General features: G+C 47.3%; 1 protein-coding gene across 4 annotated transcripts in view; it reads right to left on the bottom strand.

Annotated features, from left to right (window-relative positions):
- Positions 1-19,418, bottom strand: part of LOC134619735 (zinc fingers and homeoboxes protein 2-like) — a 128,953-nt gene that overhangs the window by 88,905 nt on the left and 20,630 nt on the right. For 3 of the 4 annotated variants that reach the window (XM_063465566.1, XM_063465565.1, XM_063465567.1), the window contains one exon: positions 1,291-1,449. The gene's annotated coding sequence lies outside the window, so the exon portion shown is untranslated. Of the gene's footprint in view, positions 1-1,290; positions 1,450-8,550; positions 8,622-19,418 lie in introns of those variants that run through there. The other variant, XM_063465568.1, reaches the window with a different exon arrangement.

Genomic DNA, 19,418 nt, shown 5'->3' with positions numbered 1-19,418 from the left:
ACCGCCGTCAAAAGATGCCGTTAAATTTAATGCTGTTGTTAAACTTCAGATTAAAATCAAACTTGACTTGACGGAAACTGGCAAAAAGAAAGAAAAGCAACACGAGATTTCAACACTTCACACGGCTCGGCACCACAGCCCCACAACATTTGGCTAACCTCACTCAGAAAAGGAAAACTCTCACTCACACACACACACACACACACACACACACACACACACACACACACACACACACACACACTCTCTGTGTCTTTATATCTTTGTGGGGACATCTAATTGACATAATGCTTTTCCTAAACCTAACCATGAAAAATGAATGCCTAAGCCTGACCCTTACGCCAAACCTAACTCTGAAACTAAAACCACATTTTGAGTCTGAAAAATCCCTTCAAACTTATGGGGACAAACTCCTCGTCCCCATAAGGACTGTTGGTCCCCACAAAGATATGTAAACACACACAAACACACACACACACACACACACACACACTGCATGTTATAAACTAACCAATGAAATTTACATTTGAGGCCGTCCTGTTTAATTAATAAACGTATGCAGTGATCCACAACCGGCTTTGAATCACACCACAAACCAGTGTGAATAATTACAACCGTGCGAGTGTGGAGAGCTGCACGATGACTAAAGTGCAACCCAAACGAAAGAGCAGACACACCTTCACCAGGTGCACACACACGTGAATTTCACACCAACTGTGTTGGAGCCCAATTTACTTTTAAATGAAAGAATATATACAAAGTGTCCGAGACGTCAACCGCGCTGTACTCTCATGCAATGCCAATCTGAACCACAAGGTGGAGCTCACGCTACTATCATCACTGTCACTTCTGTTGGTAGCTATGAGCACAGAGACGCTAACATCAGATGCTTTTTGGTAAACGCTGCGACGCATCTTCAAAGCTAACCTCACAAAAACTGGAGAGCGACTTCTTTCAGTCAGATCAGTGCGCTCCTCAGAAACGCTACGTATGCTCTAATTACAGCAGAATTAACAGGCGGGTATGAGCACCCAGCAGGGTAACATGTATACGCGACAGAACACAAGGAAAGCACATTTACCATCAGAGAAAGAGAAAGCAGCAACAAATGTGTCCACAAGATCTGTGCAAGAAACAGAGGATGGAAAGATGATGACCGACCGATATGAAAAAATGGGCAGCAGGCAGTGGTAACGGCACAGTGTGGTCTCAGGGTATGAAATGCATTCTGGGATATGACCTCTGGTAGTGAGCAGTAGTGGGATGGTGACATAAAAAGCTGGTACTCACTGCACTTCCTCTAAAGGGAGGGGCTTCACTGGAGGGGGAGGGGCTCTTCCTGAGGCTCCACCTCCTCCTCCAAACTCTGTCCGTTCTCCTCTCTCTCCTCTTCCTCTTTATCTTCTGGAAGCTCAGGCCAGCAGCACTCTGGGTAATCTCCTGCGGGGTCTGAAAGAGGAGAGAGACGTCAGCCAAGTGTGAGAGAAAACTAAAGATGGATCACATCGAGTGTGTGTGTGTGTGTGTGTGTGTGTGTGTGTGTGTGTGTGTGTGTGTGTGTGTGTGTGTACGGGTTCGTACTATCCTGGTGGGGACCAAAATCTGACTTTTACTATCCTGGTGGGGACTTTCTGCACCGTGGGGACCAAAATCCAGGTCCCCTTGGGGTTGAAAGCAATTTTCACACTCAAAATGCGGTTTTACTGTCAGGGTTACAATTAGGTTATGGTTAGGTTTAGGGTAAGGGTTAGGGTTAGGCATTCATTTTTAATGGTTAGGGTTAGGGTAAGGGGCTAGGGAAAGCATTATGTCAATGGGATGTCCCCACGAGGATAGCAAACCAGACATGTGTGTGTGTGTGTGTGTGTGTGTGTGTTAGGATGGCAGATGCAAACAGATCATGTTGAGGTGTTGATGATTGTGAGTGTGATAGCAGGTGTTCCTGACTGTTGTGCGACTGTGTTTGTGTGGTCTGAACCCAGCACGGGCCTTAAAAACTGCACCACAACTTGGCCCAATAAAGGAGGCAGTGGGTTACCGTGGTAACGTGCCAAAATCGAGAAGGGAGGAAGCAACGGAGTGAGAGCGAGACGGAGAGAGAGGAGCACAGAAAAAATAAATGAAAAAATAAGAATCAGAGGAGAGACCGAGCGGCAACCTGAGCACGGAGAAATGAAGCCAACACAAAGCTGCAGTTCCTCTAACGGCCAGCGGAGGCTCCACCAGTCACTCATGTTGGAACAAACATGTTTACAGCCTGGTATGAAAAACTCTTTGAGCCCTAAAGCCAGTTCCCCCTCTGGCACATCAATTGAAGTAATGCAAAACTCTGAGTTTCAGGCCGTCTGGGTGCAGGGGGTGGGGCATTATTTTATTATTTTTTACAGTATTTCCGAATCCTCATTACTTTATAAGTGCAGGAGATTTCTATGTGAAGTCTTCTGGGCCGCAAAACACATTTAAGCAACAAAACCTATTTTACAACTGCATCAAGTCGCTCAATTCAAAGATAAAATCTGGTTTTTGTTCAGCTAGATTTGTTCCAGAATCAGTCCAATCAGAGTGAATATGGGGGCGCTTTGGGGCGGAGCTACTTTGTTTCTCTTTCCTTGCTCATTATGTTCAGTTTCAAAACATCCAGATGGCGACGGCTCAAATGATCAAATAGGATACACAGGATATCAGTGTTTGCCACTAGGGGGCGTCTCTCCCTCCATTAAACATCTCAAATATATAGAAGCAGCTGTGACTGAGGCCACAGGTGATCTACCTTTGCCACACGCTGTCGCAGCTGTGCTGCGCTCTGCAGACGACTGCTCGGCAGGAAAACTCGCAGCTCGTTTAATTTAACGAGGCCGCAGCGTCGCCACGGTGGGGAGGTGGCAGAAACAGATAACCCCGGCTCAGCTTTACGGTAGCACTCAATCAAATGAGATCAAATGAGACGCCCGGCAGTGCAACGAGGAAGCGGTGCCAGACTTCCTGTCCGGTAGAGGTTCTCCTGAGCTTAATGCAACACAAACGACGGTGTGACTTGGACCATAGAGCCAATCAGCTGTGCCACGCTGTGCGTGACTACTGAACTCCACAGTTAAGGCCGTTAGCATCCACGCACGAGCACGGTGCCAATGACAAGGAACAGGAAGAGGAGACATGGAGGTAAAAAACATGTTTCTGCCATCAGAACCAATCATCTTACATCGATCGCTGAAACCCGCCTGCACACGGCCACGTAAACGCGCTTCATCAGGGTTTGCAGCTGAACAGCGGGCAGTCCTTAGTTTGTTTCAGTGTGTGTGTGTGTGTGTGTGTTTGTGTGTGTGTGTGTGTGTATTTGCATTATTTTAGTGCTGTGCTCAGGTTTGCATTAACCACACTGAATCCTCATCTTCAGCCTGAAGGCAAAGTCTGAGTTTAGAGGACGCACAGCAGCTAAAGAGCAGCCAGCCTTCACTACAGGCTGCACTCAGCAGTTTTTCTGCTGCGTGGATCGATGCACTAAAAAAAGCCTTACTCATATAGAAAACAAGTTTGTTTTGCAGGGTTCACAGTGTGAAAGAGCTGCTGTAAAGACCTCAGAATCAGCCAGAGCGCCAGCCGCTGTGATGGCGCCCGCAGGTTTGTGAAGCTTTTATTTTAGCATTTTATCCGCTGCCATGTTGGATGAGAGGGTGGAGCAACGAGCTCCTCCATCCATCTCTTTTCTGACACCGAGATGCTCGGGCCTCGAGCTCTTCTGGCGGGACACAGAGGCGTTCCCGAGTCAGGTGACAGTTATCATCTCCTCTGGCATGTCGGGGTCTCCTCCCCGCAGGACGTGGTTGACCGCCATCGCCCGGGAGGCGTCCTAGTCAGATCCCCGAATCACCTCAGCCAACTCCTTCCAGTGTGGAGGAGTGGAGGAGGAGTACTCCGAGCTCCTCCCCCCTCGCTCTGAGGCCGAGCCCGGCGCCTGCTGCTCGTGCAAAGTAACGGATGAAATACTGCAGTTTCACTCGGCAGCACTGGAGCGCAGCCTCAGCTGCACAGCAAGCTCAGTATTTGGCAGAAAATTGGATAAGTGTATAAACGCTCCAGGACACAAACACCACGAGCACAGAGCAGAGGTTAGAAGAGGTTAGGCCCATCGGAAACTTTGGCCCCAACTCTGCATCACGCCTCGCGTTTAGATCAGCAAAATGAGACTTTGGCTCAACGGCGTTTACGGCGGCCGCCTCTTCGCTCTGCACTCGCGGTGAAACGAGGAGCAGAGGAGAGGACGAGCGTTCAGGTCACCTGCACGCCGTGAAGTGTACCTGATTTTAAACGCTATTCGTTTCAGGAGTTTTGACCTTTAGAAACTTTTGTTCCTGCTTTCTGTGCAGCACAAAGTCTGACTCATGTTTTATATAATCATTATTTACTCACAGCCATCCTGGTCACAGATTAACATCTAAACATTATGAAGCTCCTCTAAGAGGGAATCACCGGCAGCGTTTTCCCTGCGATGAGCGCCTGTGTGTAGGTTGCTAAAGCTCTGCGAGTGAGTGGATGAGATCATCAGAGGACTGCAGCACAGCAGGGAGACACACACACACTCAGAGACAGCGAGAGACAACAACAGGTCTTTTCCACAGAGTCTGGATCCCCCTCAGGACTGACCTCATCCTCCATCCATCACCAACCTGATACGAAGCAGCTCTGCTCTGGGACCAGTGTGTGTGTGTGATCATTTCCACTGTTACTGTGTTTATTTGTGCTCTCCTGTACAAATGAATGGGCTGTTTGTGTAACGTGTGCATACATATATGGAAATAGAAGCAAAACAGAGTGAACGTGCGGCGTGTTGCTCTGCAGCACGGCCTGAGCTCTCTTACACAAGCTTCCTTATCATTTCCTGAAATCATCTTCGGGAACAGTTCTCCACGCTTTCCAGGAAAAAGGAAGCTGCTGTCAGTCGGATGCCTTCCAGAAGGTTCTGGTGTGATGGTACTTTTCTCTGTGTTAATAATTCCAGACATTTTAAAAAGAGCTCCGACACCACTGACTGAAATTCAGCCTCAAATCCTGACTGAGCCTCCACCGTGTTTCCCAGATGACTCACACAGATCGCTCCATCAGCCCCGTTTCCTCCGATTATCTGTCCGGTTCTTGTGTAATTTTCATCCCTCAGCCTTTTCTTCCCGTTTCCCTTTCCTAAGAATGGCTTCTTGACAGCCAACCTTCTTCAGACACTGCTTTTGTCCTCGAGTTTCGTTAAACTTTTAAGGACACGCTGAAATATGCCAAGATTTCAGCTAACAGCTCTTCAGGAATCAGCCTGTTGGTGCAAAAACACTATTTTATGTCAAACTGTGTTATCTTTGGTATTTGTCACAGATTGAACTAAAGAAATGAGAACAAATGATGTGTTTCTGTGACAGGCTGCTGGTAACAAAGTGCCTAAAGATACAATTCTTCTGAGTGTAGACACAACACCGATTCATCCTTTTCATGCCTGAATGACTCAAATTGCAGAGCTAAGTGAAGGTGATCAGGTACAAGGACCAGAGGGAAAAAGCAGCCCAAGTCCAAAGAAAATCTTTGAAAGACCCTCAGAAGGCCGGCTGTGCTGTCTGAATAACGTGTCTAATAATAAAGCACACTGCTGTTCTGCATGCAGTGTTCCAGGTCTCCTGGTGTCTAAATAAACTGTCGCCCAGGTCATCTGCACGAATGAGCTTGAGCTTGTTGGACCAGAGCCTCCTCAGACTCTTTGGTCTCAAACTCAGTTTCTGAGACTCTGATTTGTGCACACCTACGAAGGCTCTACACCTGCCCGTGTGCACTGCAGCAGCTTCCATGACACGTCCGGCCGTCCCTGCTCTCTGTTAATATAAAAGTGTCACCGGGATGAATTCCCCTACACGCTGCACTTCCTGCTGCTGTGGCGTAGCGACTCTCGGATTAATGCCCCGCCGCAGGACGCGGCCTCCGTCTTTTTTGCCGTCCGTACCTCTGCGCCGCCGAGCCGCCTAAAATATATTTAGGCTGCAGCGTTCATCTGGATATTTTGCATATCTTAATTAGTGCTTACAAAACATGCAAATGAGCCGGTTGGCCCCAATTAATTAGCTTTGTGGGCTTTCTCCTGAAGTGGCGGTACTGAGGGGGCGTCTGTCTGTCTGTCTGCCTGCCTGTCGCTGTTTTTGTCCTAACCTGAATTTAATCAATCGGGTCAATTAGAGCGCAGATTCCTGTTTACAGTAACAGCAGAACAGATCTGAAGGTGCAGGGCTGCTTCCTGTGAAACAATGTCCTCTGATTTGTTTCACATGAGGTTCTTTTCAGCGCCACAGCTCCACTTGTTATTTGTTTTATTAAAACTGAATCAAAGTAATTTCTGCAGTGCAAGAAGGATCAGCCGGCTGCAGCGGGAGGGAGGTCCAGGTGTGTGCGGCGAGCACGCCATCAGTGCATGCACAAAAGTAATGTTTGAATTCAACTTTGTCTGCACTCATTTAGCAACATGTCGAGGTCGACCGTACGGCCAGATCCATCCAGCACAAAGGACGCGGCTGAATTACAGAGTGTAGCTGATGTTAGCAAGTTAGCATCCGCATGGTAACCCATCACAGACAGACAGGGGGCGCTGCAGCACCAGCATGTGGTGCGTGGCACCATAACAACTTTGAACATTAAACATCCTCTAGAATAAACTATGAATGATTTGTTTGTGGGGATAGGTTAATTGATTAATCTAAACTGCCCATAGGTGTGAATGTGAGCGTGAATGGTTGTCTGTCCCTGTGTGTTAGCCCTGCGACAGACTGGCGACCTGTCCAGGGTGTACCCCACCTCTCGCCCTATGACAGCTGGGATAGGCTCCAGCATCCCCTGCAACCCTGAAAAGGATAAGCGGAAGCGGATGGATGGATGAATGGGTGGATGGATGGATGGATGATTTGTGTAACTGCTACCAACTTTTTTTGTGGTGCAAACTCTGACCCACCAAGCTGTAGACGACTCTGGGAACCAAACATCCTTTAGCAGAGACACATTTTGTCTTTGGAAGTATTAGCACAGGTGTGATTAAAGCCAGTGAGCTACAGAAAGTTTTCTCCACATGTGCAGTTCTGCTGAGCCTCTTTAAAGTCCAGCTCTGGTTCTGCAGCTCATTCAAGGGTGGGAACAGAGACCGCAGCAGGCCGCAGACTGACGGGAGCTGCTCACATGCTCGGAGACCACGAGTTACATCCAGTAACCGCCCCTTCCCTGTGGCTGCAGAGAGAACAGCACACCCACACGCTTAAACTGCATTTATCTGATGAGTGTCTTTTATACCTGTGTGCAGCCACGTCTGCATAAGCACATGATGTGAAGTGGCCAAAAAAAAAAAAATGACTGAACATCAGTGACATCACTGCTGTCAGGCCTGCTTCAGTCTCAGCAGCTGTTTCCATCCAGCCGGCTCTCGTGATCCTGGTGTTCAGTACCTGCCCGGCACTGAGCAGCGAGCACACAGCCGGAGAGCCGCCGGTGCAGAAAGTGGAACATCTCGCAGCTAAAGACCCGGATATTTTTCTTTAGGAGTTGGTAGAGACCCAAACTGGGAACTCATCGGCTCAACAACCATGTCCTGATGACTTCTGGAGGTTACGGGCAACAGGAACAGGAAGCCAAGGCCAAGGCCCCATCAATCCCTGCTGTAAAACAGCACCAAGTGGCCATTAGAGGAACTGCAGCTTCCTGCCAGTTTGGCTGCTTAAACTCGATCCTCAAAAGTAACCGGCCGGTTTGCAGAGCAGGGTTTCAGGAAGCACAGAATAACTCTCAGCATGTTCAGGAATCCAAGGAGGATGTTTAATACACGGCCTTATTTTCACGGCGGTGAAACGTCGAGGAGCTCTGACAGGTGTTCTCTTCACCTTGAAATCTGCTTCACCAGTCTGACTGGCGCTTCATCGTGCCAGCAAACACCCTTCAAAACTCCAGTTTGCTTTTAGAGGGAATTAACTCTAATATACAGCTCTCTGACTTTATCTTTAGTTTTACTTTACTCAGCTAAAAACATCAAATGTGGCAAAAATCTGAAATTTTAAAGAAGTGAAGAAGAGCTGTGTTTGTTTTTGGCTTAATGACAGCATATTAGTGACACTGTGGGGATTTCCACACAACGACGGCGACACGAGACCTGCTGACAGACACTAAGCTCAACGTTTCTCAGTGAAATCGGAGCGTTTGTGAACACAGACGCAGATTCAAACAGGACTTCATTTATTCGCTGCACTCCTTCCTGCTTTAGCTCTTCCTGAAACACGCCTCCAAAGACTATCTGTCTTTCATCTTCATATCTGTCAAACACCGGGAAGCTCGTCGGAGGAATCCGCCGACTGCAAACGCCCCACAGCAGACTCGGTTCAGGTTTGTTTAACATGCCTAAAGAGATCTCAGCGATGCGGGCCCGTCACTGGTTCTCAAAGCCGCGTCTTTCATAACGACAAGCAATTTTTTGTAATTAGTTTAAAAGCAACCCATACAGCTAAATGCACCCCCGCCCCCCGAGTGATGTCCATTCATCAGCGGTCTTACCCTTTATGGAGTCTTCATATTCTCCTGTGTGATGTCGTACAGCTGACAAGTGTGTCTTGAGATTCTGGTATGTCTTGATTTGATTACATGGCTCCAGTTCTGACATCAGATCATTAGATAAAGCTTGCTGATGTGCTTTTCGCAGACTTTGAGTGTGGAGAAAAGTAGGCAGAGCTTTCACAGCTGCTCTGCTCTCCAGGAGTTTTTTTGACGTAGTTTAGGCCGGACAGAATGATCTTATTGAAGCAAATATGTCCTCTATTTCTATTCATTAGCTTTGTTTATGGACACTGATGGAAATATCCCAAAGCAGCCAGTGTTTTTTAACCTGGCATTACTTCAAAATCCAGTCCCCCGTTGCTCTCCAGAACCCAACTTTAATATGCACATGCTTTGTTTATGCACAATAATACACAAGGAGCTCACGTTTGGGACATCTTTCAGGTCAAACAGGAGATTTTGAGCCATGATGTGGCTCCAAAAGCCATCGACCCCCAAACACTCCCAAGTGTCACAAATAAGCATGTTACAGCCTGCTTTGGTGCGTACAGCTAAACCCACTCGCCCGTCACAACAGCTGGAAGGGGTTAATTTCTACACCTGTCACTTGTTTGGAGTTGGTGCCTTTTTAACAGAATTAACTGATTTTTAAAAACGTGGCTCGTTGTGGATTTTACTAAAAGAGCATCCAAGAAGTTTACAACAACCCCGCACAGCGACCGGGGAACTCCCACTCCACCCTCGAGAACCTCGTCCCTGGACTCAGAGGTGCTACCTCCCATCCCAGCTGCCCCAGCTGGAGATCATTGCTGGATGAAGCCAAATGACAAACATCTGTGAAGAGCTGAGATCCTGAGAACACCGAGTCCTCCACCCTCAGCTTCACATCAATTCAATTCAATTTTATTTATATAGGTAACGACCCTGCAGGAGAAAACCCCAACAATCAAACGACCTGCTGTGAGCAAGCACTTGGCGACAGTGGGAAGAAAAAAATGCCCTTTTAACGGAAAGACCCCTCCAGGCTCAGGGAGGGGCGGTCACCTGCTCTGACCGGTGGGGGGGTGAGGGGAGGACGACAAGACAAAGACAGGCAGTGGAAGAGAGCCAGAGGTTAATAATGACGAATGCAGAGGTGTAAACACACAATCAGGGTCAGAGTCAGCAGCGGCAGAGCCAACGCCCACAAGTCTTCCTTACTACCCGATCGCTGGGACCAAACATCCACATCAGGGTCGATGCCCACAGACATCCCAGAATCCAAAAAACACATGCAGGAAAGTCCCACGCACCCCAGCTGGTCCTGAGAGGATCCAGAGCTGGTCCAGCGTTCCAGGACCAGGACTAAAACCGCATCTCCTGAATCGGAGCTTCGCCTAACAGATGGACTCTCAGTACGCTGAGGGTTTTTTTTTTTGGACAAACTGAACAATAATGAGTGTATCTTATTAGCTTCATGGGAAGCAGCCAGCTCAGCTCGTGACAGCCATCGTGACTACACGACGTCTCCGTCGTATATTATCTGTACTGCATCTGAACACTGGATTCATCTAAAAAACAGAAATGATCACATGAGCTGAATGTGTTCATGTTAAACAACAATGAGGGAAAAGCATCTCTGCTGCGGTAGCGTGCATGTCTCACCCTTTAAAGGCCGTGTGCAGGAAAGCAGCAGCATCATTAATTTCCTTTAAGCGCTCTTTAAAGGCCTTTAACATTCACATTAATCTGTGCACCCTCCCCGGGCGAGCAGCGAGCGTGTACACTCTTGCAGTGAAAGCCGATACGTCACGCGCTCCTCGCCTCCTATTGGTGCGTGCGAACACACCCCCTTCATTTCACTTTCGCTGCTGTATCTCCATATTAACCTTCGTGTAAAAGTGACACCTCCCTTTCTTCCCTCCTTTTCTTTCCCCCCCTCCGCCTCGCCGGTAATCCGGCGGATTCATCCAGATGGATCGTGGTGTTAAAAAAAACAAAAAGAGCGCCTGACAGTCTCGCTGCTCATGGTTTTTGTGTGTTTTAGCTAATTAATGTCTCAAGATTAATGTGTTGATGATTAAATGGTGTGAAAACATTACACATTCTGTATTTAAACAGCCACACTCTTTTGCCTCCTTCCAGCGCCAAGAGGCAGCGCGTTCATTAATGTCATTTATTGTAGTAGTGCGAGCCGCTCGGATGTGGGGAAACAAACTGTTAAAATGGTGACAAGTCGCCGGACTTGGAACCAGACTGCGGGGTCGGGTTAGTCTGCAGTCTGGAGGCTTTCGTCAGGTTTTTTTCTGGTGAGGGGGAGAGGTATTCGGCTGGAGCCTGGCTCCTCCACTCATCTGCATCTTATTTGAATTTCCTGCTTGCATAATTCCTCGGTTAATGGGGAACTGCTCGGCACCGGCACAGCTGTTTTGCCTTTCCTGCCTGGCAAGAACGCCGCTCGCTCAGTGAGGGGAGGAGGGAGGGACGGGAGAGGGGGTGGAAGGGGGGGAGGAAACAAATCTTCAAAAAGAAAAAATCTGCAAGTCATGTGGTGCAAAAATACAGTACAAACAACGTGTGATCCCCCGAGGACGGAGGAGGAGGAATGGAGTCAAACACCCACCCACTCCCTGCTTCACCCCCCCCTCGCATGTACATACACACACACACTTTGGTAGCACCACACCCCCTTCGCCACAGCCACACTGAGCATGTGCAGTGATGGTGATGAGCCTCTCCTCTTCCTCTCCCACCTCCCCCTCCCGTCCGCCTCCTCACCCAATCCTCAGCTCTGCCATGCTGGTCCTATAATTGGTTAGTAACAGGCTTGGGCAGCACCACCGCGTTGCACCAGTCGGACTTCAACCAGCCGCATTAACGTGTTTATGCATTCGCAGCCCTATTAGAGGCTGTTTGTTCGCTCATTAGCAAACCTGAGCTGGAGCTTGAACCTTGCCACAGCCGCGTTAATCGCTGAAAGAACGGCCGGCGTGCTGGAATCTGTGGCGGCGACCTGTGGAACAGTTTGTCCTGAGCCCACGGGTATTTAGATCAAGCTCCCACTGTGAGGCCGATGTACAGTTTGTTTGTGTGTTTTTGGTGGCCTCCTCGGAGGTTTTAGCCTGGAGAAAAGGAAAATCCCCAGCAGGGTTACTCGACTAACACAGATTTAGTCAGAAATAAAATGCAAAGATTTCTGTTTAAAGTCGAACCCAAAGAAAGGCTGCCAAACACAAAAGCCTGATACGTGGATTCAATTTATGTGATGTGTTTTTAAAGATCGGGGTTCGTGTCTGCGTTAGACACACACAGGCTGTGTTAAAGAGCTAACAAATTTCCTGCTGCACATTCTGCATTCGTGCATCCATCATGTTGACAGAGCGTTTTTTCTTCTTGTTTTTCGTGTTTGCCGTTTCCCAAAAAGATACTTTTTCTGTTTCAGCCCAAGAAGCATCACCATAAAATTACAACATGTTTCCATCCATCATCTTCCACTTATCCAGTCACACCAGCAGCAGGCTAAGCAGGGTATTCCAAACATCCTTTCTCCCTAGAAACACTTCCCAGCTCCTCCTGGGGAGGAGATCTCCAGGCATTCCCAGGACAGATGAGATACATAATCTCACCACTGGGCTCTGGGTCTACTCCAGGGTCTCTTCCCAGTTGGGCGTGCCCAGAAAACCTACAAAGGGAAGCACCCGGGAGGCTTCCTGTATGGCGGGAAAGCTTCTCCGAGAATCCGCCAGATATCTGAACTCCTCATCTATCTTTGAGCCGAGCCATCCTCCGGAGGAAACTCATTCAGCCGCTCGCATTCGTGACCTCTACCCTGCATACCCACCACCGACGGGGGCATGCAGGGCAGGCTGACCCCCATCATCGCAGAATAAATGCTTACGTTAAACTTGTATTAAACCATAAACAACCCAACCCTGCATCAGCACTCTGCAAAGGTCCTGAGTCATCCCTCATTTTTGATGTTTGGTGGAAAATTAGAAATGGGAGCTGTGATTTATTCAAACATCAGAAACAATAGAGACAAAACAGAGTTTGTGCACTTCTAACTTTAAAGTGAATATCTGATGTGAGCAGCTCTCTGTCAGCTCTGTGAGGATCTTCAGGAATAGTTCTCCAGACTTCCTGAAGCTCTTCTTTGGATGTTTCTGCCTTTTGTTCTGCTCTCTGTCAGGATGCTGAGGCTCTGCGGAGGCCCATCCATGACTGATACACATGGCTGCAGACTCCTCCCCCTGACGACCTCGTGCATGCTGACCATGATTTGGACCCATCACTCAATCAGACCTGTTACTCTGATTTTCAGTCTTGTGTAACTTTCATATCTCAGCCTTTGCTTCCTGTTTCCTTCCATCCTTCCACTGAGACATCTGTGATGAGGCTTCAGCTGCAGCTCCGGGTGCATCTCTCAGCTCTTTCCTGGATTTATCCCCGTGTCTTAAGAACTGTTCATCTGCTGTAGATAGTTTTGAGGCCTGACACTACTTCTTTTATCCTCCACGTCTCCAGTTTCATCAATTTATGTCATGTTTCAGCTAACAGCTCTTCGGGAATCACCTCGTTGGTGCAAAAATGCTCCTGTGCTATCAAACTGTGTTACTTTTGGTATTTTTCCGATATTCATCTAAAGAAACAGGAACATGTGATGTGTTTATGTGACAGGCTGCTAGTAACAAAGTTCTCCTTTGCTGCAGTGGCAAATATTTTCCTTGCCAGATGTGACTAAGAAATCATGGCCAGGCTTGCCCTGTGACGTAGCCAGTGTTGGGTGGGCCAGATGTGGCCCCACTGTCACTGCACACCTGACATCTGGCCGTGAAAGGTGGACTTGTGGCTGTGACGTGACATCCAGAGTCCGCACCGTCTATCCTGGCCAGATGTGGGCCACATTTCAATCATTTACTGGGTTTTTGGGGATGAACCTGTTAAAGTGACATTTTGATTTACACGTCAGAGTGTGCCGAGTACTGTTGCACTCGTTTTAAAGTGCAGGTTTTAGTGAATCGCTTGTTTGAAAAGTGAAATAATCTGGGGGTGTAGAGTTAAAAAGGAGTGTGCTTACTTATTTATCCCCCCTGTTGCTGCTCATCTGCGCTGCAGGCTATTATCCACGAGCTGCAGAGCACACCAAATACCAAACCAAACCACAGCTCTGTGGAAAGCAGACATCAGGTTTTCACAAGCAAGATCATATGGTATGTGAAAGATGATATCTCAGGTTCTGATGAATTTTTATAATTCTTCCTGGTTGAGCACAGGCCGCTGGAAAGTGACCAAACAAGATCACACCGCGTACAGTAGGACGATGAGTCTGTGTTGCATGTTTGACAAATCTCTCTGTGATCTGCTTCAAACCAACTAATAAACCAAACAAACCTTGTTTCAATCAAGAAACACTGCTGTAAGTCTCACAGAGAGGGAACCAAAAGCTCCTCACATCAGTGAAATCCTCCAATCAGGCTTTAAGGATTAGACTCCAGCAGCCATAAACTGTAATAAATGATGGCTGAGCTGTTGGGAGGAACATCTTCAGACTTCAGATGACCACTCAGATGAGCACACGTGACCTCTCCACTCAGAAATCACACACAAAAGAATGCTGTTTCTAACTGCGGCCACATTTTTCCCCCCATAATAAAAAGGCGATCCGCCGATAGCCGTCTGTACATTTATGGGAATGCTGCAAAGAGGAAATGCTAACAGCTAATTCAGCGTGCCGAATTGGCCGATTTGGCAGTTTGCCCAAAGATAAACAAATACAGGCTTTAAAAGTCAGCTCAGTTTACACTGGAGTGATTTACAGGCCGGGCTCTAAAGCTGACATTTGAAGCTGCTGTTATTACACATTACACCTCGCTCCTTTTTCAGCCATTATTCTGGAGACGTGAATGAAAAGCTCGACGCTGACGGGTCTGCTCAACTTTTTATTGTCGCTGCACAATTAAAGCAGGATTCCTGCAGCCGTCCGCACACTTTAATACCGCACGTTGTGTGCGTGTGCTGGTAAGCCTTTTGCACACTTGCACAGACATAATATAATCAATGAAACCTTATTAGATGTTTTACTGTGTGTGTGTGCGTTTCCAGATCAGTCACAGCTGTTGTGTCTGTTTTTATTACTTTCTCAGCAGGTGGGGAAGCCTCTTTTTTTCCTATTCGGTCTTTATTCAGCGCGTCGCCTCTTTGTCCCGTCCTGTTATTAGCTCGGTCGAGCACCGGTCATCCTGACATATTGAGTCCTCAGCAACACGAGATTTCTGCTTTCCCCTCACCAATAACTCGAGGGGGATTTCACCGCCGTCCAGATCAGTAATGAAATCTGCGGCGTCTTTGTTATTCAGCTCCACTCATTGTTTTTGGTTTAAAGGCAGAAAGAGCAGATTGAACTGTGAGGCGCTCCATCTATCACAGCGTTTGTTAATAATGCAGTAACATCCAAAAAAAACGGTGATCTGTACCTCCCTAATTAAAATCAGGCTTGCAGATGTTTTCCCGCCCCTAAAGTCCCCTGTTTGTTTTTAAGGTTTGACTTAAAATGCAAGACTTTGCTGGCTTCACTTGATAGTTGGCTGAATATCTGTGGAGGTTTTCTACATATATTTGGCCTCCAGATGTGCTCAGAGTTTTTGCAGATGTTTTCCCTGCCCCCCCAAAAATGTCCCATTTTGGGCTTCCTGTACATTTTTATGCTGCTTAAAATGCACAAATTTGACATTTTTCCTACTTTGAATTGATGCAAATACGGGCGCGTCCCCCCGTACTGACACCGTTAGGTTCCTGCTAACGTCTGAATGTGGTATAACATGATATTAACATTAGTGCAGCGTGTTTACTTTACGACAGCAGCGACACACATGGCTGAAAGCTGCTGGCTCGGCTGTGGAGGAGTCGGCTCCAAAAGCGCGAGCGCCTTCGGTACAGATGGTTCTCCCGTTTATAAGAAAAAGTTCCCACAGTACCACGACAGCTTGTTCATGACCGCTTCAAGCACTTTAAATGAAGGCAGCTAGCTGGAAACCTGCAAAACTAATGTTTAGAGGGAAAAGCGTTCACCCACACATCAACTCCAGACATCTGTCCTCCAAACTGTGGACTGCAGCCACAATAATGAGGACAAAAATGAGTTTGTTTTCACTGGTGGACACGAATGAGCCGATAAAAGTGCAAGTTAGAAAAACTAAATGGACTCATTCTGCTCAAACTCCATTTTTCATCCATGGACTACAGAAGCTTCGCACGAGTCAAAGGGCTTCATCTTAAAGAGAGCCAGTTCCAGTAACTTTAGCTCCTCCCCTTTGAGAAAACATCTCTTGATTGGTTGATGCCTAAAAACACAACGTTTGAACAACAATCATTCAAGTGGGTGGGGTTTTTTGCCTGAGATGACCATATTAGGGATATCCCCTCTCGATGACATCGAGACTGAGTGTTTCGAACAATCTGAAGTCTGAGCTGCTGGCTAACAGACATTAGGACCACTTTAAATGCGCCATGCGGTGCCTTGTGAGCAGCGACGTGCAACAGTTGTCGACACCATGTTAGCACTTTAGCTCCTAGATACAGTTTTTGCAGGTTGTGCAACTTTTTATTTTAAGTTGGTGTGGTGAGTTGCAGCTGGGCTGAGTATGCGATTGCAGCAGATGGCCGCCCCTCCACGAGATTCTCCTTCCTACTGTCGCCGAGTGCCTGTAGGCAGTCGTCTGACTGTTGGGGTTTTCTGTATTATTGGAGGGTGTTTACCTTACAATACAAAATGGTGTAAGGGGGCTGTTGTTGTGATTTGGTGCCACAAAAATTAAACTGAACTGAATTGGAATCATCTTGCACGTTAATGATTCAGTACAGAAGCTCAGACACTCACAGATTATACAGAAGGAGATGAAGACATTAAACTTCTCCTACATCCTCGCTATATATAAGAAAAAGCAGAGCAGGTCCTGTTTACCATTAAAAAGCTGCTTCTGTTAACCACATCATCACACCTGCACTTGTTCCTCGGGTCTGTCATCTTACCCACTGAGGCTGTTTTGGTGCGAGTTACACATTTAGAGACACGGGCTGCTCTCTTTTGAATATAATGGAACTAAATGGCACTCACCTTGATGGTGAGGTGCTCGAAGCACCAAAAGCGTGTTTGAAAACCTCAGCAGCAATCTCTCTCTCTCTCTCTAGAAATCATGATGCTGCGACCCAAAATAAATCCACAAACTTGTTGTGAGCAGTTTCATTTGGGAACCATTGTCTTTACAGAACCACAGCCTCCGACCGACGCGTCTGATAGGTCGATATAATCTTTCTAAACATTAACAGAAGTTCTTTAACTGCTATAGTGTCTGTTTTCATGTATAACATCAATTTAAATCAGAGAAGGCTGTCCTGCCTTTGCAAACAGCTCTGCCAAGAGGAAACTGCTGACCTCTGACCTCGTCTCATGTTGCTTCCTTGCTGCTTCTTCTCCTGTTGCAAACTTCTGAGTCTCTGCATTGTGACATTAAAAAAAGGAAAATCAGCCGAGGTCCCAGATGACACAGCCGACTGACCCGACTTATCTTTATCATCTTCCCCTGTAGGATGAAGTGCAGTCTAATAATAGCAGTGTGAAAACTTGGCCTATAGCCGTACGTTCGGCCTGGTTTCGATGTCGCGCTGCACACGACGCTGCACAAGCCTCACAGTAACCTCACTTCTTGCCTCCTATGCTTTAATATTTCTTTGTTTATTACAGCGTGTGTGTAATGTGTGAGTGTGTGTGTGTGTGTGTGTGTGTGTGTGTGTGTGTGTGTGTGTGTGTGTGTGTGTGTGTGTGTGTGTGTGACAGCTTTAATATGGCTGCACAGACGCTAACCGGAGCTAATACAGAACAATGTCCTGAGCTACAGGATAATTATCACACAATGATGTTAAAAATCAGGCAACACTCAACTCGGTGCTGTCGGTAAGGATCACAGTGATGGCACACACACACACACACACACACACACACACACACACACACAGTTTAACAGCATGAGTGCGCTCTGATAGGCTGGAGAGCAGCAGGGAGTGAGGATGGAAAAGCAACCAATGAGGGCAGAGGATAGGTGGTCAGCCTACAGTGGAGAGCCAATGGAAAGGCATCTGGGGCTCCCAGGAGGCGGGGCGTTTGAGCTCTGCCCTTCTTGTTTTGTGTTTTTGGCTCAAAGTGGGAGCCACATTCCTGCCGTTCCCCCTGCTCCATTCCTGGGCTGGTGGCAGGGTTCAATAGGTGAAGCAAGGAACTGTGGGAAACTCAGGAGGAGGAGCGGAGCGGGGAGCGCCGTTAGCACGAACATGCATGTCTGCAAACCTCAAGAGGAGGCAGCCGAGCAGAAATCAATGCAGAGAAGAACAGACGACCAAAATCAACCTTGGCAAAACTATTAAAGGACGATGAGAATGCGTTTCAGCTCTGCGAGGTCCAGAGGAAATACTCAGATTACAATCACAGGCTGCTCCGCAGGCCTGAGCTTTACTCATTAATGCAGCTGAAACTTCCGCCTTTATAAAAATCAAACAAATCCGACAAAATCTCACTTTTCCTCATGTCCAAACTTTCAGTATTCAGCTTTTTATCGGCCATTAAAAGAAGGTAGCCCTGCAAAAGTAACAGAAACCTTCACCACCGGGGGCAGCGTTTATCCAGTCGGTGATCTGAGACACCGTTATCAGAACTTTAGATATTTCGTTTTAGCTCTACCCGTGTCCTGAACACGCTTTGCCTTTTCCCAGCCCACCCAGCGACTTGGTTAAATAAAGGTCACCAACTGCTCAGCAACAGGTTGCCAAAGACAACTGTTTATTCCTTCAGCGGTTGCCAGACATGGCAGAAGGCTGTGGTTGCTCATAGTTTGAAGATGTTGACTTGACTAACTGCTCAGCAAGTCGTAGTTAAACCGTGAGAAGTGCGAGCATGTGTAATTCCAGTTTGTGTTGAACTTTTCCCAGCTTAACTGCAAGTAGTTAGGAAATGTTTGCAGACCAGTCACCATCTTACATCCGAATTCTGACCTGCTAGCAACCAAAGCTATCACGACGAGGTTTTATGGTGCTGCACTCTCTCTATGACCAGCTTCCCCTAGCAACAGCCGGCAACCACTCACAAATCACATGAGGGATACGCATTTTTACCTAGCGACAGGAGGTTGCTGACCGGTCTGCGGGTCTGTGCGACCGAGGTCCTAACGTCCACCCTTATTAAGATTTTTCACCAGCCTTAAAACTCAGACGAACATTTTTAAACAGACCCTGAAACACCGAATGATTGAGACTTTGTTTGAAGTCTGCTAGTTTCCCCCTGCAGCCCTCACCTGATGCTCGCTGTGTGATTTTTGTCTGTGAAAAATGTTCTCGAAAGTCTCAGCAATCAAAAAACACTTCTTACCGTCACTCACTTTCACACAGCACAACTGCTCAGGTTAACTCTGACTCTAATACATTAATGGGATTTGTACCATAATACTCTTTCATAATGCATTTCATGTAGGTTCAATAAAGAAAATCAGCAGTATTTCTGATTCACGGTGGAAAGAATGTGTTCTCTAAGAAATATGAAAGGTATTCAGCTCGTATCATTAAAGGAAAACCTGAGAAGAACGAGAACATTCAGTCCCCGAATGCGGCTAAACGCTGCCTATATAACCATCGGACACATCGCAGAGCCTTAGATCCAGGACAGAGAGGTCAAAGGTTGAAGTCTGCCTTATTAAACGATCTTGGAAGAGCGAGAGAAATGGAAAGAAAATTGGAAACGGCAGAGCTGAGGAGAGGAAGGATTTTATTTTTACTTCAGGATGGTGGAAAGGAGGAGGAGGAAACTGGAGACGGGTGGATGATTGAGGAGGAACAAGACGAGGACG

This window comes from Pelmatolapia mariae, linkage group LG22 (genome assembly GCF_036321145.2).
Source record: "Pelmatolapia mariae isolate MD_Pm_ZW linkage group LG22, Pm_UMD_F_2, whole genome shotgun sequence".
NCBI lineage: Eukaryota > Metazoa > Chordata > Actinopteri > Cichliformes > Cichlidae > Pelmatolapia > Pelmatolapia mariae.
This window is presented reverse-complemented; position numbering and strand designations above follow the sequence as displayed.